This window comes from Gavialis gangeticus, unplaced genomic scaffold (assembly GCF_001723915.1).
Source record: "Gavialis gangeticus isolate Ggan-Ray unplaced genomic scaffold, GavGan_comp1, whole genome shotgun sequence".
In the NCBI taxonomy this organism is placed as follows: Eukaryota; Metazoa; Chordata; order Crocodylia; family Gavialidae; genus Gavialis; species Gavialis gangeticus.
The window spans coordinates 32,606,538-32,631,708 of NW_017729027.1; the positions used below are offsets into that span (position 1 = coordinate 32,606,538).

Sequence of the window (25,171 nt, forward strand, 5' to 3'; positions counted from 1 at the left end):
TCTCCTCTGCCCATCCTTGTAACCTATCTAGGTCCAACTGTAGCCTGTTGCTCCCCTCTATTGTGCCCACATCCCCCCACATCTTAGTGTCATCAGCAAACTTGAACAGGGTGCTTTGCACCCCCTCTTCCAAATCACTGATGAAGATGTTGAACAGGCCGGGCCCAAGGACCGAGCCCTGTGGGACCCCCCTTCCCACGTCCTTCCAGGTCGAGAAGGACCCATCCACTACCACCCTCTGGGTGCGACTCTCTAACCAGTTGGCAACCCATTGGACTGTATGGGTGTCTACGCCACAGTCCCCCAGCTTCCTAATGAGAATGGAGTGACAGACAGTATCAAAAACCTTCCTGAAGTCTAAGAAGTCTATATTTTCTTCAGGATAAAATTGTATTTATCCGATGCTCATCTTCATTTTATCTAGATGTGTACAGAACACTTGCTTCTATTGATAAAAATTATTTAAACTTCCTGTATTTCTGTTACCGTATGTATTTAGCAGGTAAATTAGGCTTCCTTGTAAAACATTTAGTGCAACAAGCAATAAACAGTATTAAAATATTTTCTTTCCTTTGGCTATTTTGTCTGTTTTTTATAACTGCGGCACCATTTTTTTCACTGGAAAGTCTCATGGGTATCTTCCTTCTAAGATTTCTTTCAACCACCTGTTCATAGAATTTGAATGTGGCAAACTTCACAGTATTTCTGTCACGTATTAAGACATTCTAAATACATTTGAGGTTGTCATGACCTCTTTTGTAAGGCACTTTGAGATCTACCAATGAAAAGTGCTACCTGAGTGCCAGGTATTATCTATCCTTTTATACAATAAAGGAAAACTGCAGTTTATTTTTACCATTTTATCACTTCAAACAAAGTATAAATTACAAATTTGTTAGTTAGTAAGCAGTTTCTATTTTCCCCATTTATCTCTTGGGAGCATTTTTTTCTTCTTTTTACATCTTTTTACTGCCATGGGGTTTCTTGAGCTAACTTGTACAGTGCAAACATCTGGTTATTTTTTACCCCATTCAAAAATTTGTTTTTTTAATTTGACATACTGTTTCACGATTCTTCTATAGCTCTTGTTAAGTGTTTTAAAGGATCTAATATGCTTGAAATTCACAAACATAAAGCTTTTATTAACTGTGCTGCCTGTCAGACATGGATGTGAAATTCTCTCTATCTACAGGATAGAGGTAGAGAGAGGCAGTGAAAATTCAAATTTCCCTGCACTGCTTCTATCCTCCTCTGGAAAGCCACCTCAAAAGTTATTCCCTTTTCATGACAAATAAGTTACTGGTCATGCTTCAAAAATTACAAGCACTTGTGCCAAACAGGAGCTAATACACTTCTCCACTGAGGTCTCATTGATTTGCAATGGCATGCTTACTGCCATTGCCTTCCTCGGTCAAATCTTAATTATGACTTTTAAAGTCAGAGCTCAGTCATTTGATATAGAACAGCCAAATGGCTTATGCACTGGCATAAGCTACAGATATAAAATGGTTTGCTCTTGGAGTAGCATACTGCAAATGGGAAACATTTTCCGCTGCCAACATCTTGCACATGGGACATTGTATTTCTAAAAGGAGGAGGATGAATTCCATTTATCATTTTCTTATGAAAAAAATGAATGGGCTCTCTGATGCACCCTAAATGTTAAATGAGCTATTTTATCCTTGAGAAAGGTTCAGATTACTTAGCATTACATTCAAAAGTTAGTTCACCCAACACTTTGATTTTATTGCATAAGTCCTTTTGTATGAGCAGTTCCACACTGCATTATAGAGTAAGAAAGCACCAATTTGTTTCTGGGAAATTAAACTTCCATTTTAAAGTGAAAGGCCTAACTGATCTTTGAATGAGGTAGTTCAATTGCCAAAAAAAAGGAAACAATATAGAGCTTAGTATTAGCTGAGTGAAGTGAGGCCCTACATCCAACTCAATGTTATTTTTGTCTATCTGCCAATAAGTAACATGGTAACATTGGAAAAGTACCACTAGTCACTTCTAACATTTCAGGAAATATTTTAGGCACTGATAACCAAAACCCTCTTGTTTATTCATGAGCTGTCAAAGAGAGGATCCTCTTGCTAACGGTGGATTCCAATACCTGCTCCTTGTCTTTGACCCCCACATCTACCCTGCACTGCCCCACTCAGTTCTTCACTCATGAATCAGGAGCATCTCTTTGAAGATGTGGCCAATTCCCATATACAGTATAACACAGGGACTACTCTTACCTGGGCAATAGTGGGAGCTAAAGATATAGCTGCCTCAGCTGCAAAACCTACAGCAACAAAGTAGATACTTTGAATACAACGTCTGAAAGTTTAAGATTTGGGCACCAGAGATCTTGCTCTGCCATTATACAGGCCCCCTCTACACATTACTGTATAGGTGTTGCACAATTGACTGCTTAATTGTGCAATTAACTGAGACCAGCTACATATGCAAAGTGCTTAACATACCATAAGATCCAACAAGCAATTAAATTAGACCTTGAAAATGCATACTAACTCTGTAGCTGGTTGCTATCCAGCTTTAATTTGTATGTGGAGTAGTGTCTGCCTCTGTGGCTGAGGGCATGCTATACCCCATCGGCTGGGGGAGATCTCAGCTACCATTATCTCCCAAACTTTGGAAAGTGTGGGGTGCTCCATCAGCTGGAAACCCCATCAGCTGAGGGGCTCCCAGCCATGAGAACTTGCTTCTTGACAGTATTGGGAAAGCCCAGGACCAGACACCCCCGGCACCACCAAAGATACTTCCTACCATGTACATTTAGTGTGGCAGGAGTCACAATTATGTAGATCTTGTGTTAGATCCTATCAGCCCTTTACCTGCATGCATAGAGGAGAAAATTACACAGTATACCTACATAATACAAGGAAGCATCATTCAGAGACACTTGTTCTCATTCTCCAAGTACTCTAGAGTAACATTTATGTCAGTGCAGAACTGCATATGGGTTAATTAGCTCTCTTGAGAAGCAGGGCATCATAGCCTGGGCATTGCACTGCACTAATGCAACAACACTGTTTCTGGTTCCAGAGTGAGAGTATGCTAGGGTATGCAGAGCTAGCTCCGGTATTTTCACAGTGTTGTCTTGTGCCACAAAGACATACACTGTAACATATAGAATCATCTAGTCCATATAGGTCATCTAGTCCAACCCCCTGGTCAAAGGACCACCCCTAACTAGATCATTCCAGCCAGGGCTTTGTCAAGCCTGGCCTTAAAAACGTCCAAGAATGGAGATTCCACAACATAGTGAGAAACTTTTTCCTAATATCCAAACTAAACCTCTCTTGCTGCAACTTGAGACTACTGCTCCTTGTTCTGTCATCTGTCACTACTGGGAACAGTCTAGCTCCATCCTGTTTGTAACCACCCTTCAGGTAGTTAAAGGCTGCTATCAAATCCCTTCTAGGTCTCCTCTTCTGCAGACTAAATAAACCCAGTTTCCTCAGCCTCTCTTCATAAGTAATATGCCCCAACACTCTAACCATTTTCAGTGCTCTCCCCTGGATTCTCTCCAACTTGTCCACATCCTTTCTATAGTGAGGGGCCCAAAACTGTTCACAATACTCCAGATGTAACCTCACTAGTGTAGAACAGAGTGGAATAATTATTTCCCTGGATCTGCTGGCAACACTCCTACTAATGCAGCCCAGTATGCTGTTAGCTTTCTTGGCAACAAGAGCACACTGCTGACTCATATCCATCTTACTGTCCACTGTAACTCCCAGGTCCTTTTCTCCAGACCTGCTGCCCTGCCACTCACCATCCAGCCAGTACTGGTGCATGGGATTTTTTCATCCTAAGTGCAGTACTTTACACTTGTCCTTGCTGAACCTCATGAGATTTCTTTTGGCCCAATCCTCCAATTTGTCTACGTCAATCTGAACCCCTGCCCTATCCTCCAATAGATCTGCTACATCCCCCAACTTGGTATCATCCATGAACTTGCCAAGGGCACGTTCCATCCCATCTTCCAGATCGTTAATGAAGATATTGAATAAAACTGGCCCCAGGACCAACCTCTGGGGCACTTCATTTCATACTAGTTGCCTGCTAGACACTGAGTCATTGATAACTACCTACTGAGCCCAACAATCCAGCCAGCTTTCTATCCACCTTACAGTCCATTCATCCAAGCCATACTTCCTCAGCTTGCTTGTAAGAATGCTGTGGGAGATGGTATCAAAAACCTTGCTAAAGTCAAGGTATATCACATCCACAGCTTGCCCTACACCCACAGAGCCAGTTATCTTATCATAGAAGGCAATAAGGTTGGTCAGGCATGACTTGTACTTGGTGAATTCATGTTGATTGTTCTTAATCACCTTATTCTTTTCCAAGTGCATAGAAATAAATTCCTTGAAGACCTGTTCCATGATTTCTCCAGGGACTGAGGTGAGGCTGACTGGTCTGTAGTTCCCTAGATCCTCCTTCTTCTCTTTCTTAAACATGGACACTATATTTGCCCTTTTCCAATCACCTGGTACCTCCCCCAGTCATCATGAGTTTTCAAAGATAATGGCCAGTAGCTCTGCAATCACATAAGCCAATTCCCTCAGTTCCCTCGGATGAATTGCATCCTGACCCATGGACTTATAGACATCCAGCTTTTCTAAATAGTCCCTAACTTGTTCTCTCACCACTGTGGGCTGCTCACCTCCTCTACAAACTGTGCTGCCAGGTGCAGTAGTCTGGGAGCTGACCTGGCCTGTGAAGACCAAGGTGAAAAAGAGCACTGAGTACTTCAACCTTTTCCTCATCAGCTGTCACTAGGTTGCCTCCCCCATTCAGTAAAGGACCCGCACTTTCCCTGTCTTTCCTCTTGCTGCTAACATACTTCTAGAAACCCTTCTTGTTATCCTTCACATCTCTTACTAGCTGCAACTCCAGTTGCACTTTGGCCTTCCTGACTTCATTCCTGCATGCCCAAGCAATGCTCTTATACCCCTTCCAAGTTGTTTGTCCAAGCTTCCACTTCTTGTAAGCTTTCTTTTTGTGTTTAAGCTCACCAAAGAGTTCTCTGCTAAGCCAACCTGGTTGCTTGCCACATCTGCTACTCTTCCTGCACATCAGGATGGTTTGATCCTGCATCCTCAGTAACACTTCTTTCAAATACAACCAGCTCTGCTGGACTCCTTTCCCCCTCAGACTGGCTTCCCAGGGGAACCTGCCTATCAGTTCCCTGAGGAAATCAAAGTCTGCATTTCTGAAGACTAGGTTCCATACTCTGCTGCTCTCCTTTCTTCCTTTTGTCAGGATGGACAAACATCCTGAACTCAATCATCCCATGGTCACTGCTACCCAACTTTCCATCCACTTCTACATCCTCCATCAATTCTTCCCTATTTGTGACCAATAGGCCCCTAATTGGCCTCTCCAACACCTGCACCAGGATGTTTTCTCCAACACTCTCCAAAAGCTTCCTGTACACTGCTGTATTGCCTTCCCAGCAGAGGAAAGCCTCCCATGAGAACTAGGGCCTGAGATCTGAAAACTTCTACCAATTGTCAGAAGAAAGCCTCATCTCCCTCATCCTCCTCTTCTGGTGGTCTATAGCACACATCCACCATAACATCACTCTTGTTGCTATCCACTCTAACCTAAACCCAGAGACTTTCAACAGACGTATCTCCAATTTCATACTGGAACCCTGAGCAATCATTCAGCTTTTTTTACATTCAGTGCAAATCCTCCTCCTCTTTATGCCATGATTAGGGTGACCATATGTCCTGGATTAGCCGGGACAGGTTTTATATTTCATAGGTTGTCTCAGAGTCCCAGCCGCTGGATAAAATTTAAGCAAAATCACAGGTTGGTGGGATTGGCAAAGATCCCATGGGTCGGAGCTCTGTGTTCTATACCCTCCTGCCCAGCCCCACTTCTGGGAGCCATGAGGTGGAAAGAGACAGAGACAGAGAGGGAGACAGTGTGTGTGTGCGTGCGTGCACATGCACACACACCCCTAAAATAATTATGGATTTCCCTAAAATAATTATGGTCATCCTAGCCATGATGGCACTTAATCGTTTTGTGGATTCAGCCTGAAATAACTTCATCAAGGCAGCCTCTAATAAGGAGTCCTAGATCAGTGTTTTAATCACTGGTATAAATCTCTACTAACCCCACCAAGGGTAGGGATGCCAAGATATGTGTGTGTGTTTGTTTTTACAGTTGATTTACAACTTTTTTTTTTTCAAGAAGTTGTCTTTTCAAAATGAAAAGCATAACTATTACTGGTGATTTTGCTGTTTAACCAAAGTAAACAAAATAGGAAAACATGTCCAAGCTTACCTGAAATGTACCTTTCTTCAAATAATAAGGTCTATAGATCTGTTGCTATAATTATTTCAGCTTGCATGCTTGGGAGCAGCATCAGGATCACCAGTCACTGGCAGGAGGGAAACATACCATGTCCTCAAATTCCTAAAAATTAAAATAGCTTTCATAACCATTATAATTCAATCTACTTTTCCCACCGCACATATTGTATTTATTAAAGACATTGAAAAAATATAACTGTCTCTGCTGCTGCAAGCCAGGGAGATAATTTTCCTTAATGATCCAAAAACTTTCAATACCCACTTTCCTCTCTACTTTGGTCTGGTCAAACTTTCAATTTGTAGAATGGAACAGAGCTGCAGACCTTATCACTTGAAGAAAATAGATATTCAGGTAAGTCCAGATAAATGTTCTTAGAGTTTACTGCGGTCAGATCCATAGATTTGTTACAATCTGTTTACCAGCAGTGACACCTCCAGGTACGGTTTTACCAAGTGGTCTCCAAAAATAAAATTAACCATATAAATATCCATTTAATCTGCTCTTTGCTGGGGTACTACAGCACTGAAAGACCTATGCCAAAATTGCTATTGAATGGCCAATTTGTATAGTTGGGTGAATTTATGTATGGGCGGCCACATCATCTACCTGAAGATAGTTTACAGAAAACATACGCTTTGCCCACAAAACTGACAATATTCTTACTGACATTTGATATAGTAGTAAGGTCTCAAGAATTTTCCACATGAACTATATTAAAATACATGCGAATACCTTTTTCCCTTTGAAGCTGAATTACAGACACAAATAAATCCTTAGAGCTAAGGAGTTTTTTAAATTAATTTATTTATTTCTTTGCTTAATTAATACCTCAAGGGATTCCTCAAGGGATTGTCATTTAGCCTGTGTACAGAAATCAAAGATTTTTACACATTAATTTTAGAAGCTCCTGAAGCTCTTAACCCCTGGATTGTCCCGACATTAACACCTAAAACTAGGTTTAAGCACACTGTCTGCAGCTTAAAGTTATGCCAGGACAGGTTAACCTCTGATCCCTGTTACCCAGCTCATGTTCTATTAATGTGTTGCCACTTTGCACAGATAATCTGCCCAAGTTGCAATTCTCCAGCATCCCAGCCTCCCCTCCTCCACCCTCCTGTTCTGTGTGGACAAACTTTTCACCCTCTGAACTCAGTTGCCCAAGAGGCAGCTCTGGCACCAAGCCAACTCCTCCTCCTACCCCTGTTAGGGTAGCTTATCACATTTATCTTTAGTTCCACCTGCTTGAGTGATAAGTATTATTTGAATTTTCTTGTTTTTTCTGTTTCTGCTTTTTGGTATTTGCATTATCAGCTAGCCTTGAGCTCGCTTTTACAGGCAGCTTATATTCCAGTGTTATCAACATATGCATGTAAAATGTAGGCCTAGTTACCAACTCAAATTAACTGAACTTGGCACTAACCAACTGAATCTGAGAGATGAAAGGATTGGATATGTTAATGTAAGGTGATAAGAGAGAACCAGTAGGCAATGCCCAAAGTGAGACACCAGTAAAAGATCAAATGAAGATGTGTGCATGTGAAGGGTCTGTTGAAACAAGGGAATATGCTGACAGAATAAAATATGAACAGTATGCTGACTGCAAGGAAACCAATCAATGGTACCTGGAAACAGAGTCATCAGAGGAGTGAAGTTGAAGAAAAGTGTAAAAGGGGGCAACAAGAAAATTGAGTATGTGTCATCCTCTATCCAGCAAACAACATCTGTCTGGATTGTACCAGCCAAAAGATGAACCACTAATGACCACTCTCCACTTATGAGGAGAGACTACGGGACCTGAACCTGTTCAGCCTCCACAAGAGAAGGCTGAGGGGGGATCTTGTGGCCTGTTACAAACTGGTCGGGGGGGTCAGAAGGCATTGGGGGAGTCACTGTTCCCCCGAGCACAGCCAGGAGTGACCAGGAACAATGGTCACAAGCTAGCAGAGGGTAGGTTTAGGTTAGACATCAGAAGGTGCTATTTCACGGTCAGGGCGGCTAGGGTCTGGAACCAACTTCCAAGGGAGGTGGTGCAGGCTCCTACCCTGGGGGTTTTTAAGAAGAGGTTAGATGAACACCTTGCTGGGGTCGTTTAACCCCAGTACTCTTTCCTGCCATGGCAGGGGGTCAGACTAGATGATCTTCTCAGGTCCCTTCCGACCCTAGAAACTATGAAACTATGAAACCACCCTCTATTTTCAGGATTGCTGACTGGCCATCAAACCCTGTGGTGAGTAACATCTGGGATTGGGTGAGACCACTGGACTTAGTGTTTTTCTTTATATATATATAGAAGCTATTAAGATAACATTTGATGCATTAATAAAGTTAGATTTTAGTTAAGTGAACTGTGTAACATATTCTGTGTTCACCCTGGATTGATTATGCTTAAGGGATCCCTTAGCACCATCTGGTGGACAGTTGGTTTGGTAACACCCCCAGGGGTGTGACCTTCCACCCCCAGGGGTGCATCCCAATGCAAACAGCCTGCAGAACACATGCCAGTTAACCAGGTTGTAGGCCGTGGATGGGTCCAGGAGTGAGGTCTAGGTGGAGTAGGGGAGGAACTAGGTAGGGGGTTGGATCAGGTCCCCATTAGTTTGAACTTGCTTCCCAGAGTAGGGGATGTAGCTCCCCACAAAACACCTTCCCTCACTTCCCAAGTCTCAGCCACCCCAGGGAAGCATGACCATGAACCCCACACATCCCAAGCCCAAATCCAAATTTACTAAAATGTGAGACCATCCTTAAATTTACTTCCTCTTTGTTCCTTTTCAAAATCTTTTTTTTCCCCACTTCTTTTTATTGCATCCTTCAGTAGCTGACTTCCTTCATTTCACCACCCTTCCCCCACCCCATTTCCTTTCTACCTCACATTTTATTACACACCCCATCCAATTAACACTCTGTCTCTCAGCTACTCACCCCCACAATCCATCTCTTACACACACCCACCTATGGCCTGTCCTGGCTCACCAGCCCTGTACTGTCAACTCACAGCTGTAGCTCCTAGTCAGGCACCTGCTCACCAGCCCTCTAGTGGCAAGTCACAGATCTGCAGGTGGGTGACAGAGAAGGTTTTTAGGCTTAAGCTGCAAACTCAAGCTAGTACTAACAAAGATCAACATTTGCAGATCCCACCAGCCCCCAATCCTGTTCCCTCCCATCCCCCCCAACTTAGATCAGGGTCCCTGATCTTTCAAAGGTTTGTAAAACCAGCATTCAATCTACAGTCACATGACTTAAAGTAAACCACGTGATTGTAGGTCAGATCTCAAGAACATCTGTGCTGTTCTGCGAAGAGGACAATTCAAAGGAAGAATCACTGACTCAGATCAGGCAGTCATTTTTGACCTAATCTTCAAAGTATAATTCTTGCATTCAGCCTTAGAATAAACTGCATGTGTAAATTTTGCATATACCAGAGGTTTGGGCTGCCATTGATAAACTAGTGGCTGAAATCCCAGTATACACAAGGCCTGGAAAATAGCAAAGTTCTAACCATTTGCTTTGTTTCCACATTAGTGATATTATCAAGAGTTCTACCTAAAAATGTGAGTTTATAACATCACTTCCTTAACAAGACTATTATGCTTTCTGTTTGACAGCAAGAGGCATAAAATATTGGTTGGCTATTGCAAACTACTTATATTTGCTAGGGTGAGGGGACAGATTGACACTTGCTCATGAATCAGATGTTTTGAATATTCTCTATTAACTGAGGCTCCACAGATCTGCTACAATGGATACTTCACCCTGCTTTCAATTGTACAATGGGTACAGGAGAATATGCTCCCTCTCACCATCTCATCAGCCACTGTGGCAGTCAGGTTTAACCACGATTAAAGTTTTGTTCTTATAAACTTGAGGTAGGTTATAATTGAGTCTTGCTTTGGAGAAACAGAAGCACAATACAACAGTTCTGACAGTTCTACAAAATGCAATTTAAGGAATTACGTCCATCTGTCTAGTTTAGGGCTTTGTTTGGTGACCATCACTGTGCTGTCTGAGCACCAACAAAGTATTTTTCACTCCCGTGCCATCAGATTTAGAGTCATAATATATTTTCATTTGAAAGTTAATGAATGTGGCTAATTTTGACTGACAATGCAGATTAGGAGGCAGTTACTCTGTGAATAACCTTTAGTTTATTATATTCATTAAGTTGTTCTTATCTTTAACTTTCATAATAATTATTTGACAAATATAGCTGCTAAATTATTGATATTTTATCTCTCCCTACAGTATTTATTACATCTTATTACAGTATCTTATCAGAGTATTTTATTTTGTCTCTACTGATTAATATATGTGCTATATGCATACACAGATATATATTCTTTTGACACTTATTGACTATGGCCAATTTTGACTGACAAAGCAGATTTTAAAAGCGTTACCTTGTGAATAACCTTCAATTTATTGTTTTCATAAAATTGTGCTTATCTCTAAATTTCTGTTTTAGGAAGATAGCTGTTAAATTATTGATATTTTATCTCTTCTTACTTATTATAGAAGTTCTTTACCTCTACTGATAAAGAAGAATAAGAATTTTTCTCTCTCTGCACAGTGCAAAAGCACCAGGAAAATGTTCAGTAGTGAGTTATGATGACATGCATTTTCCTCTGAGTTATTACATGGTATATTCTAAGATGTCATACAGTAATTCCATTCTGCTTTGGGGGACTATTGCTCACACTTATAACAGGACTTGGTAAAGCTAATGTTACTATGATTGCAACAGGGAAAGTTAAATTTATTCATAATGGATTGTTTTAGTCAAAGCCGATCATCTTTACAAACATGTGGCCCATAGATCAGTTGCTAAAAAAATACAAAAATATTGCTTTACTATTGAAATATATTTATATTTTGTAGGGAGCAGGGAGGAGAGCTTGAGACTTGCTCGTGATTTACACCTGTTTTTGGATATTCTGCATCAACCTAAGCTCCACAGATCTGTTACAATGGGAACTTAACCCTTCTTTCAGCTGGATTTTAGGAGAATTTGCTGCCCCTAAAGTTTTCATCATCTTGCTGTGCAGGCAGGTTTAATCAAGTTTCCCTGATATACACACAGCTACTGTAACAATTGAATGTTATCAGGCCTATCATGATGGTGAGTTTAATTGTCAGAAAGTATATGAAACTTCATATGTGCTAACCTGTAATTAGTTATAGTAATATTAATAAGTCAGAAAAACTAGACATTTACAAAGAGAAAAGAGATATGGTTATGACTCAAGAACTATTTTGAGGTTATGATCTGTAGGCAGAAGGATTTTTCCATCAGAAAATAATGAACCAAAATTGAAACGGGTTAAAATGGTCGATGTGTCTTTCTAAAGTGAAAATGAGAGGCTTTCTGTCACATTTTTGGGAGACCTTAAGAAAAAGAAATTAGGAAATAAAATTATGAACTTTTGGGGGGATTCCCTCAGGAAAATCTAACCTCTCTCTGCTTTGCTCCAGAGGCAGCCCTTTATTTGTAAACCCTGAAGCTCATCAGCAGCTATCAGACCCCAAGACAACAGTCAACAGTGGCCATTCCCACTGAACTAGTGAGCACCAAAACAATAAATGAGACCATCTACCCAGCTCTGCCCCACCTAAAAATGACTGGTGAAAGAGATGGTTCTGCCAAGACCATCCTGGTGACACCCTAAGCCAATAAAGTGAATCAAAGTCTAGACCAGCAACTGACCAGCTAAGCCAGTTTGTCTGTCACTTATCAGACATCTCAAGTTTTGAGAACTTTAGCAAAGAGCCATATTTTCCTCATTGTTTACATTTATATCTCACCCGCTCTGTGCTTGTCTGTTATGTTAAATCAGGACTAACTACAGAACTCAAGAGATGAGATAAAGATGTCCAGAGGCATCTTCCTTCACCTGACAAAGAAGCTTTGATAAGTTTTGATGAATTTGTTTTGCCCAATCAGTTTCAGTCTCAAAATGGTTTATGATTATATTTGGATTCTTGTTCTACATTTGATCCTAATCAACACATTTCCCAATTTAGGTCTGAATTTTCTAGCCTGTTTGCCACAGAGCTACATAGTCCAAGGCCTCTGTACTCAAAACCCAGATCCTTCTTTAACTGCTTCATGTCATGTAATGACAAAGTTTTTTAACATTAATCTCTGGGCCCTTGCTAACCCTATCAAAATTTGCAAGATGGTGGTTTCCTGAGACAAGAGACACTATGGAGTAATAGAAATTTTAATTCAAATTTATGCCTAATACATTGATTCTCAAATTTGACCATTTAAGAATCGGCTCTGTCTGACTGTTTCAGGTGCCTTGAAGAGTTGTTTTTCCTCTCTTCTGCTGCTTTGTTTCTCCCTGCAGGTCTCTCAAATGAGTGGTGCTCATACAGCCACTTGAGGAGAAAGCTGAAAGTCAATAGCAAACAGAAAAACCTGTGTCCTATTCCACTGCCGCATTCAAGTATTTCATTAATTAGGTCAGCTTATTCTGTGCATAGATAGAACAATGACCCATGCCCAAAAGCTCATCTCATATCTCTCCCAGTATTCAGTTGGCTCTATAAACAATATTACCAAAAAAAAAACCCTTGCTTATCACACACTTCTTGGGCCATCATAGCTACAAAAACATTCTAAGTCTCTGTGAATGGAGGTAGTTTTCTTTGAATTGCTCTTCTCTTGACCAACATTGGAATTAGAGAGGTCAGTTGATGAGCAAGACAGAGCTGACAAATTTGGGCAAATTTGGCCCTCTCACCCCATGCAAAAATAGAGGCTGGAAGGACTGAAAAAAATGGGGCAGTTCCTCATGGTCCCTATGACAGAATGAATGCCAAAGAAGCAGCATTAGTAAAAGATTTTTTACCTCAGACTTTAATATTCACCTCAAACTACTGTTCTTGCTTTTGGGATACTTGTGGTATTTGGACACAGCATGGACCATCTCTTTAGCAAATGACTTGCTGTCCTTCAGTGTTGGGACTTCAACAATACCCTCATCTCCCTCCTCATTTACTTCTGGCAAGTTAGGACATTTTTAATGTTTTCAGGCACTGTACATGGTGGCTGCACAAGTGGGTTGTTCATGAAGTTTTCTTTAGAATAGGCTAGATGGACTCTTGCATATGATGATTTAGGTAGGGATGATCCTGCCTTGAGTAGGGGTTGAACTAGATGACCTCCTGAGGTCCATTCCAGCCCTACTTGTCCATGAGTATATGAATGTCAGAGTACAGATAAGGGCCTTCTAGTACTGCCTTTCCCTCACTTTCCTCCTTCTCTGGCTGATACTTCTAGAATAGAGTTCCTAGGATTTCCTACTATCTGGGTATATGGACTGCATACAGTAAAGAAGAGTAGAGCTGTGACATGATATTCTGGGTAAGCCAGTCCCAAAAAATCAGACTTAAAGGAAGTTTCAAACTTTAGGCCACTCCTTGAAAAATCCCCAAATGGATATTAACTCAGGGGACAGGGATGATCCTAATAAGCTGAAAAACATTTTTAATGAGCCTTCCTCCCAATATTTTTTCTATACTTCTGCCAATATTCAAGTATAGAGTCATGGAAAACAGAAAGGAGATATAGAGAACTGTATATTTTGAGGGTCTGGCCAAATACAGTAGGACTCAGCTGTGTTGTACAGAGGCTTATATAACACAATGCTGATCAGTCAGAACTCAGACACTGAAGCTCTCTGTCAGATTACTTGACTAGGAGTGAATACTGAACAACACAAAAAGGAATTCTTCCTTCATAGAGAAAGGCCAGCTCTCTTAACCAGTTAGAGGATCAAAAACAGTTTTAAAAAAGTATACATCAAGTCCACATTCCAAGCAGATATTTTGTGCTGAAGAAGCTACACCAGTGGCTGAAATCCCAGTGTGAAAGCTGTAGTTTTCAGACAAAGGAAGTTTAAAACAGGTGGGAGGATGACATACATAACCAACTAGAGCTATTGGATCAGACTTGATCTGTCTCCATTGCTCTAATACTGTATATCCACATTATTCTTCACCTGGGGGAAGAGTTTAAGAAAACATTTTTTATTATAATAATAATAATACGATCACATACATTTTCACATACCTATATATTACACTATATGAAATCACTATTTGACCCATATATTACACTATTTGAAAAATTACACTATTTTGGGAAGCAAAACTAACAAAATTGCTCATACAGTATGAAAATACATTCATTATTCAGATGTTATTTGAAAGCTGTTCTCTATTGACAACTAAATATCATTGTTTTGTTCCTCCTTATAAGAAGTCATGTATCTGAAAGTATCATGTTGGCTTTCTAATTTATTTTGAAGTTCCAACCGTGGGACTATACTATATCAGTCTTATGGATTTTGTATGAAAATGCACAGTCAGAACCATCTCTACAATGAAGACACATACTGCTTTCCCTTAATTATTTTCAAACTAATTTGTGTATGGCCTTTCCTTTTTTTTTTTCCAGTCAGGTAGTCTTAATCTAATACTGATTGTCTCAGTACTACAGATAAGGCCAAAGGCTTTCCACTAAACTAGAGTTAGCAATGGAGAAGTCACTCAAGCTAGCGGGTTGAACCAACTTAAACATGAAAGGAAAGGAACATACTCTATTTCATCTTGGCTAATATAGATCTATGTCAGAATCAAAGTCAACACCAGGAGAAAACTGTTGTTAGGAAGGGCAACAGATCTACTCTTTTCTTAACAACAGATGTCACTATAGCTTGACAGGGGAGTGAATTTGAAGAGAAAATAAATGTGGGTTGTGTAGAGTATTGTAAGTAGAGTCATGCATGAATTCAGCACAAACAATGTAATCATGGACCATGCAGTGACATAATTCAATTACAAGCATACATCTTTCACAAGTTTCTGGAAACAGTACAGCCATTTTCACACCTCTTAGCTGATCAATTCAATCTGTACAGTGAGATCCCAAATGGACTCAAATTCTCTGACGGCATAAAATCTTTCCAGAAGAATAAAAACAGAAATACACCAGGATAGTACAGGTGTCTAATTATTTTTGTCTTTAAATTATTTCCAGAAAAGTAAATAAGGAATTCTAAGTAACAAGCCCTAAATCAGTGTCTCGTTCCTCCATTTCTAAGTGCCTAAGTTGTAGCAATTAAAAATCAAAGATTAATAAATTCTATAAATTAAAAATAATGGAAAATAAATCAAATACACCTTTCCAGCCTACTGAGAAGTTGCTGAAATGAAGATCAATCATACCTTCCAGCAGATCATTTTTCCCCAAGATTCCAAATTTATAATAGCCTCATGGACCACTAAAAGACCTGTGGTCCGTTAAAAAATTAGTGTTATTTGCTAACAGAATGTTACTAAAGGCTTGGTACGTTTTATGTTAGCTATCCAACCTTAGGTGCTTGTCCAGAGCATCCAAAACTCTGGAAATTAAAGCTCTAAGTGATACTACCGAGACTCTCCATGTAATTTTCAGAGACCTACATTTTAGATTAGGCCACAAAAAACAAAAGAATTGGTGATGTTGGACACAGAAGGTCAATAGTGGAAATAATAGATGAGATAAAAAATAACAGATGTGTTTCAGATCTAATTCAGTCCTGTAAAAGCTCTGGGTGGAGTGGAAGTTTTTTATCTGAACCATCCCTATTTTTAGATTTTAAATTCATGCATTCCCTATTTTAAGATCTTCTTATTTTGAACCTCATTACAACCACTAAAGATAATCATCCAATAAAATGGAATTCCTGATGTTTAATAGCTTCTTTAGATAAACATCCCTGAGAAGCATGGATGCCTACAAGTAGTCTAATAAAAGAGTATATGTAAAAGCAGAGATCCTCCACAGAACAGCATCTGAAAGAATGAACCATAGGGATGTATAGAATCATATTTGCAATTAAGTATCCACATACTTCCTGCACAGACTTCACAGGCATGTGCCCTTGAAGCTCAGCCACCACTCACATTAATGAACATATATCCATCAACTTAATAAGGGCAAAGACAGTTCCATCCTGCAGTGGCCCATGGGCCCATCTTAGTGTTGCTCACCCACTGAAGCCAGTAAAGGCAACAATCAGACCCTGCAAGAAATTTGCTTTGTCTGAAACAAGCTATAGTCAGATGGTTCTATCACATACGTGGCTGTTCACATAATCAGTAAGTGAAAGAAAATCAGAAATTAACACAAGAGAGAAAGTGGCAGATACAGAAGGTTTCCCTTGCAATAAGAAGCAATCTATATGAATGTTCTAATGTAGTAGCATAACCAGGGGTAGGTCAAAGGGGCATTGGCCCCAGGAACAGAGCTAAGGAGGGGTGCCAAAATTGTCCCCCACCTCCTTGGAGTCTGCACCCTGCCAGAAAGAGCAGCCCCACAGCAGTGGTTTTGCAGCAGCACCAATACACAGACATTGCTTTCAGAACTGCACAACCTCCCTGCTCTTGGAACTGCACTCTCCCTCCTCCTCTCCACTCTCCTGCAGGTGCAAATCCTGCTTATTACACCGCTGCTCCAATGTAAGGGAGAAACTATGGAATGAGGATTGTGTACACTAGAAGCACCATAAAACTGAACAGAGAACCAAGGCCCTGAATACAAGAGCTAAGGAGCACCCACAGAAAGTGACAGAGGACAGGTTTAAAACAAACAAGAGGAAGTACTTTTTTTACCCAAAGGAAAATCAGTTGTGGAGCTCATTGCCACAGAAATTGTAGAGGGAGGTTAAAAAAAGGATTAGACAAATTAATGGAAAGGAGCTCTATTGAGAACTAAACAGAACAGAATAGTTAGGGATGTATCCTTTGACATCCCAAAACCAAACTCCTGTCAGGATTATACTAGGTATGACATGTACACATACTCTCCCTCTAAAGCTTATGACACTTGCCACTATCTGAGACAAGATACTGGCCTAGGTGAACCATCAATGTGAGCAAGTATAGCACGTCTTATATTTTAGAATTAACCCTAGGCTACATTCTAGGTTTAGGCATAGAAGTACTGACTCACCAACCATCTCTTTGTGATGGGAATAACTATAAGTCTCTGTAAGACACAGCTGTATCTTGATTAAGGGGCAAGCATTTCAAAATGGTATCTACCCTTCTGTCCAAAAAGCAGAGATCAGCAAGGAGGGGATTAACCAACAGTACCCTGATACTGGCCATTAACTGTTTTCAAATTTCCAGTGGTTTTCATGTAAATGCAATAAAATAGTCAATGTCCTAACACTTTTTTAATCTGTAATTTGTGTCATTGATAAATTGAAATGAAATAAAATTGCTGTTTTTAAGAACAGCTTTCCTAAAGAAGCCGCAAGCATGGACCACATGTGCACAAACAAAGGGATTTTGGCAGTTCAATCATATTTCTAAGCATCGTGTTATCAGAAAATATTATTGCTAGGCCTATGCGAATAGGGAAGCATTTGATTTGGATTCAGATTTAGATTCAGCTGATTCAGAGGACAGTGATTCAACTCAGAGATTCAGCTCACTGTCCCAAATCGACTCAGCCAAATCGGCTTCAGAAAATTCAGCGCTGATTTGGAGAGATTTGGTGAATCAGCCATAGACTATAATGGGGAATCACTGAAATACCTATAACTTTGTGATCTTTTTGGCAGATTTGGATGAAAGCAGCAGGGTTTATAGCCCCTTCTGAGGGCATGAAGCCTGCCAAGTTTCAAAGAGATAGGTGCAGGGGTTTCTGGGAAACTGCACCTCAAACTGTTGAAAGCAAAACTCTAGACATGTATGACTTTGTGTGGTGTGTGTGTTAAGGCGCAGTGGGGTGAAAACTGCAGAAATGGTAGCCCCTGTTCCCACCCTCACAGCTCCATTGCAACCAGTAAGCCTCAGGCCTCTCAAAGATCTTACAGGTCTGGGCTTTCCCCAGCCAGGACTGAGCAGTGGCTGGAGGTTATGGTGCCTTCTGCTCCTACCCACCTTTTACCCTGAGAGGTTCATGGATGGTCCTGGCATTTCCTGGGGCTGCTGCACCACCAGCAGTCCCACCCAGGACTCCCTACCCTTGTGGGGTGGAGTCTTAGGTCATGCTCGGGATGATGTGGTGCCTCCTCCACCCAATATAGCCCCAGCCCTTATACCTCCAAGATTTTTCTGGCTCAGGAGCTCAGCAGGGAGAAGTTCTGCCCCTGCTGACTGGTGAGAAACTAAACTACTGCCTCCAGCTCTGAAAGCAGGGTATTAAATGGTCGCCCTGTCCTGCCACATACATTGTCTCTCATGGGGGCATGAGAGAGGCCTGCCAGGTTTCAGGAAGAGTGGTGCATGGGTTTCTGTGAAACTGTAACTCAAACTGCTGAAAGCAAAACTTGTGTCACTTATGTGTGTTAAGGGGTGTAGGTTGTAGCCGTGTTGCTCTAAGAACATAGCCCAGATAAGGTTCTTAGGGTCAATGTGATATCTTTTACTAGACCAATGGAATAACTGGAGAAAATCTTCTTTGCAAGCTTTCAGGTTTAAAAACCCTTCGTCAGGCTGAGGAAGCATCTAGTTGGTATGTGTGTGCTCTTCCTGGATGGAAGGAATAGTAAAGAAGTCAGAGGCTGGCATGCAATGCAGGCAAGAAAGCCAGTCAGTGAAAATGTCAATTGGGGCATCAGAGGGTGAGAGACAGGCTGGGAGGGATGGGGTGAGCGTGGAAAGGGGATGTAGCAGGTAAAAATGGAGTGGTGCCTGCTACCTGGGGAGTCAGATATCAGGCAGGTTGTAGTGTGTCATAAATCCAATGTCTATACTGAGTCCATGAATTTCTGTATCTAGGAGGTTGATAAAGTGATGGGTTCATAGGCCCGTCTGTAAAAAGTGGTTTGTAAATTCAAACAAGCACTGAACCTTGCTAACTTCATCACCAGAAGCCAACTTCCTACGGCCCAAAACACACTGAATGGATCCAGACCATGCCATGACAAGAAATGCAAAACCTGCCAACATAGCTCCAGTACCCACACAAACTGAGCACCAGGATCTATCAAAGACAAGAATACCCAACTACCTGTGGGGGCACATTTCTTACAAGAAAACTACTCTGTCTCCAATCTCTCAGTCCTGATCTTCAAAGGGAATTTACAAAGGCATACTCTCTGCATGCTTCATACAGGGAGGGCACCACTGTCCTGCTAAAGATGGTGCATGCGGGCACTTGGTAGGTGGGGCCATGAGCTGCCTGAACCCTGGCCACTCAACTAACGAGAAGGGCTGACCATCCAGAGCAAGCATCTCCCCAGTGCTCTGGGTGACCTCGCTCACCTTCAGATCTTGCCCTACTTTGTCTGCGGCCTTCCCACACTGGTCCAGGGTGGCCTTCCTCTGCTTCGTGGGGATGGGGGATATGGAATGAGAGTGGGACTTCCCTTTGGGCATGCTCCCACTGGTGCCAGGTTGAGGAGAAGCAAGGGAAAGGGGGTGCTGTCTCCAGAGATGTGGCAGCATTGCTGTGGTAGTGAAGCGTTTCACCTCCTTGTCCCAGCTGATCTGCCTTCAGCTGTGCTAGCAGATAGCATACTTGGAATTATCTGCCACCTCAAAATGGTCTCACACTATACTACCCACCTGCTTTGGGGTTGAGAATGGGGATCCTGCCTTATCCCCCCCCTCAGCAGACAGAAGCACAATAACAGAGGCCTCAGCTGAGCCACTTGCCTCCACAATCTCAACCTCAACCTCCTCTGAGGTGCTTTCTGGAGAAGGAAACCTGGCTCTAGGGGAACTTTGAGGGGTGTGGAGCACAAACTCAGATTCCCCCTCCTTCCCCAGAATTTCTTTTATTAGGGCGCTCAGGTCCCATGCTTCCAGATCCAGCTCCTCCTCTGGCACTGGGAGGCTTTTGCTGGGATATAAAATTGGGGCAGAGGAGACTGTCATGCTGGTGCTGGTGGCTATTTCTGGTGATAAGGGAGCTGGTGCACATGCAGGAAAAGGTACTGCTCCCACTTCCTGCTCTCAACTGGCAGCAGAAGATTCATCACTGCCAGGAAAGAGGATGTGTCTATGTTGGGGGTGGAGAGAGAACTTGCAGCTCTCCCCTTACCCCCTCTAGCCCCTCTCCCTCCCCTGCCAGAAGACTTGGCACCTGCCTTTCCAGCACACTTCATATTAATGTTTACTGTGCTGTAAAGTGTGTGTGTGTGTGTGTGTGTGTGTGTGTGTGTGTGTGTGCACGCACAACTGTAGTATCTCTTCTTCTCAGTGTGTGTAACTAACTAATATCTCTTCTTCTTCTCTGTTTACTCTATGTGTTTGAGTGTACATAATGTATGTGTTTTCCTGCACAGTGAATGGATCACACTGTCAGGGAAAACACAGCTTTCTTTTTAAAAAGTGTGGGGGAAAAAAATAACAGGAACAAATAAGAGGTTTTGGGGGGAAGAATAATGTTGAAAGGAATGAATTGAACAGGGATAAGTAGCGGGATTCTAGGCAGGGGTAATTAGTAAGCTGTATCCAAACATTTCCCAGGAGACAGACTAGCAGGAGACTGAATAGGATGCCAAGCCAGTCTAGTAGTACCTTTCAGAAGCTGCTGTTCAAGCAGAAACAGGTCACAAAAGGGAAAGAAAGACTGCAGACAAAGGCTTTTGCTGCTTCTACATCCCTCCCCCAGAGCACTGTGATTGGAAGGGGACTCAGGGAAAGATCAGTCACTGGCCATCCACAGATGTCAGTCTTTCTCCCCCCTGCTCCCCCTCCCTCTTCTCAGTTTCTGTTCCCCTGAAAGACTGCCTTCCAAATCTCCGAATCTCCGAATCTTTTTCTGAATCTTTTCTGAATCAATTCAGAGGCTCTGAATCAATTCAGAAGGCTTTTTTGCTCCCCCGATTAGATTCACATTTGGCAAGTCGGCCTCCAAATGGGGCAAAATCTTCTTTGAATAGAATTGGCAACAGAAGCTTCACACACTCCTAATTATTGTATGCTTCCTTATAAACACTTTATGTTTCCAGGAGCTGTTCCAAACTTACATTGTCAATGCCATAGTGAAATTATGTCACATTTGTATTGCTTTTCAAATTACATTTTGCAATGCTAATAAAATGTTATGGAAAAATAACCTCTTTCAGTTAAACAGATTGAATGAAATTATATCTCCTTAATGTACAGATTTATATATTCCTGATAAACAGAACAGATATTTCCCCAAAGCAAGCAACATTTAATTTTTTATCCTCCTCAGTAAGAAGAAAATAGTCCTATTATGCTACAGAAAAACATGGCTGAATCCACACAGGGATAAAGAAAGGAACTGATTTTAGTTATTGTGAAGAAAGGATTTAGTTTGTGAAAGCAAAAGGGTGAAGGTGGCAGAGAAAATGAAAATAAAAATGTTACAAAAAGGAAAAAAAAAAAGCAAGTGAGAACATGAGGAGTAGATGACAGACAGCCAGACTTGTCATGCTGGGAGGGACAGAATTAACAGCTGCAAACTCAACTGAATGTCTGAGTGCACAAAATAAGGCACAGCACCTGAGAGCTGAAAATATGCTATGCATACCTGGCCCTATTTTCTATGGGAAAATACTCCAAGGAAATCTTTAGAAAAACAAGCCAATAGCAGCATGGTTCTGTTGTTTCCTTCAGCCCAGTGGCACTAAAAGTGACTAAAAAGGAAGGGGGAAAAATGAAGGGTTTCCAGATTCTTAGAAATGCACATCAGAGTAAAAATACATCTCCCTTGCAGAGGTATTAAACAGCAAGGTAGCAGAAATCCTACAGAGTCAGATTCTTCTCTCTTCTGTGTTGTTCTTAACAAAATTCCAGCATGCATTTTTTCCTCCCTTTTTTTTTGCAGCAGTGGTTTAATTTTTCAATTTGAAGAGCTATTGGTATAAAACATGCCTCATTAGCTTGTGGGAGGTAGCTGGTCTTCATTAATTCAGTTCTCACTTCATTTGCTTTGCACACAGTCATAATTAGCTTCAAAATAACTTAGGTAACTTCGATAGATTTATTGCTACAATTTTATTCTGCAGACGGGTTTTTCCTCCTGTTGTTCCAATGTTTTTCAGAAGCTAAAAAAAAAATTTTAAAAACCCAGTGATTGCTTTAGGGAGCAATTTCATATTGCTATTTTTTAGGGTGACAGTGTACCTATATCCTTCTAGTGCTTGGCTCTATGAACAAACTGAGCCTTAAGCCATCTCAGTGGTATAGTGAAGTGTTCCTCATTTTCCTTATAGATATGCATCACATCCTGTTCTAAATTGCATGGGTGCTATGATGGGAACGAAGATTTACCTCCAGGCACCTACATAACAACAGGGGAACAGACCTTCCTTCAAACTTGAGAGCTGGGGAAAAGGGCTGATAATCAAACTACCTAGTGCTCCAAGCCTAAAAAAGATGTAATTTTATCCTTTAATGATGTGAGGGTATAGTGACATTTTCAGCCACCCCCATTCCTATCTATTAAATGTGCAGTCCTTTGGTTCCAAATGCATTTACTGGGGATGGCTTCCATTGAAAATCACTGGATATTATATTTAGCTATTAGCTATGTCCCAGATGCTCAAATTTATTTAGGGTGTACGCCTTGCCTTAAGCTGCATGATCATAGACTGGGGACATTGTGTCCATGTCTGCTGATGCCAGGAGCCACACAGGGAAGCTGATGCAAGTAACTCAGGGTGGGGGCCCCCTAGGTGGGCTGGGGAGGTTGGCAGGTCAAGGGTGGTTGGCAGGATTGGGGAGGGGGGTTGTCCAACTGGGGGTGGAGGTATGAGGTATCAAAAATTAGGTCAATCAAGGTAAAGGTGATAGGAAGAGTGCAGTCCCAGAACTGATAAGTATGGCTGGGCTTGCCCTGCCCTGGGGCTGCACTCCAAACATGTGCAGGTGTTTGCTGGATCAAGTTAACTCATTCCCGATCTGAGTTAGTGCACCTACTCAGGTGAACTTAGATTGAACATGCCACTTTTGGCCTGTTTTAAACCGACTGAATGTCTGCACATGTAGCATCAACTGAACTAATGTAGCTGATGTTAACATAGAGTGTAATAACAGTGAAATATAACCATGTTAGTCTTGTCCTGGAAGCAATCTGAAACTGCATTTTGTATCCTTCTACTTGACATAAGTGAATGAACTCTGCATAGCCTTTATGTATGAGTGTGTGTAAAAGGGTGAATGGTGAGAGAATGGCACAGAGATGGGAGAAGAAGATTTAACTGTCTATGTAAGCAGCAAGGTGCCCAATGCAAGTTACCAGTCTGTAAACTAATTAATGGATGGCTGAAGAATCCCTTTAAGGCCTAGGGCACAAAGAAGATAAAGAGGAGAAAGAATGCACCCATCCTGCCAGACGGGCAGCAAGAACACTCCAAAGCTAAGATAAGCTGAAGACAAAAGAAAAACAACCGCAAAAACAGAAGCTGGGTATGGAAAAACCCCAAAGCACTGAAACAAAGGATGCCAATCCCCATAAAAAAAAAACACTTTGAAAATGCCAGCTTGGGTGAGTCTCTTTCTCTACTGCTGTTTCATCAGAGCACAGATGCATCTGTTCACCCCACTCCAGCTGTTATTTTCAAATCTGCTATCTTCAAATCATCATCTATTCAATAAGCCCAGGTTGGCCACCCTGGGCTGATATTGAGCAACTATTGCTGGTAAATATATCTGATGTATGTGTGGATGGAATGGTTGTTTTGTGTATGTGTATGCCTGTGTGTAATAATGTTTATGATGATTTGTGTGTGTATGGATCCTGTGTCCAAACCTCTATGTCTAACTAATGTAATCAATAAACACAGCACCTTGCCTTATCCCCCTTGTCTCACTCGTGATTTGAGCAACACACAGATGGGCACACATGTATGATGTTAGTGGGGACACTAATAAGTGTCAGAACACTAAATAATCTGTAGGACCTGGATCTAAGTTTTTTAAATTGGGCTTCTGTCTCAGTTAGAAAATAGAGGCAGTGCTCATTGAGCTGAGGTTTCATAAATCTTACCAGATTTAACTAGACATAGATGAAAAAGGAAGTACTTTATAGCAAAATAAGTCTAGTGAAATCCAGGGATGGGTGCGATCCCAAGGCCTGTACCACTTCAGATTTTTTTCACAAGAAGCCCAGGAACTGACACATTTCTGCCTATGAGTATCCTCCAACTTTTGTCAGCAGACAATTTAGAAAGGAAAGACATTCTTAAATGCTGAAAAATTCATACACATTACATATTAATTGTTTGTTTCTTTGGAAAGGTGAGATTCCCTCTTATTGAAGCTGACTGGAAACTGTCAGTAGTAGCCATTCATGGAAAAGAATAGTTATCACAGAATAAGCTTTATAGCAACTTTTGCATTATGTAATAAATATTCCAGAATAGCTCTCAAAATTAAGACTTCTTTTGGTCCATAATAAGGAGCTACTGAAGAATAGTTATGGGCTACCCTACCTTATTCCATCACATCTTCCTGGTGTAGCCCTGGATGCTATAGGCCTGAGGTTTAACCCCATGTAATTCTTTCCATGAAGTCCTGAAATGCGCTTCTGCAAAAAGTTCAGCTGAAGCGCAAAGAAGGAGAAAGTTATAGACATTTATATAATTTACTCTGGTTCCTACAAGACAAAAAAATGGCACCCATGCAAGGATGGCCACTGGCCACAGAGATACAATGCCTGAAGTAAATATGGGAAACCTAAACTCCTGCCCTTATAGACAGCAGGGTAGAATGGAGACAATTGGGATTGCTTTCCAAATTTAAGAGAATGGTTGGTGACCTCTCCCTTAATCATAGAATCAGGATCCGAAGGGACCTTGCAGATCTTCATGTCTGACCCCCTGCCTGGGCAGGAGAAAAACTGGGC

General features: G+C 41.4%; 1 long non-coding RNA gene across 1 annotated transcript in view; it reads right to left on the bottom strand.

The window, feature by feature from the left end:
- Positions 1-25,171, bottom strand: part of LOC109299978 — a 205,276-nt gene that overhangs the window by 165,430 nt on the left and 14,675 nt on the right. Inside the window, exons 2-3 of the long non-coding RNA XR_002098084.1 lie at positions 24,759-24,868; positions 6,319-6,415 (exon numbers count right to left, since the gene is read on the bottom strand). This is a non-coding gene — a long non-coding RNA (uncharacterized LOC109299978). The remainder of the gene's footprint in view (positions 1-6,318; positions 6,416-24,758; positions 24,869-25,171) is intronic.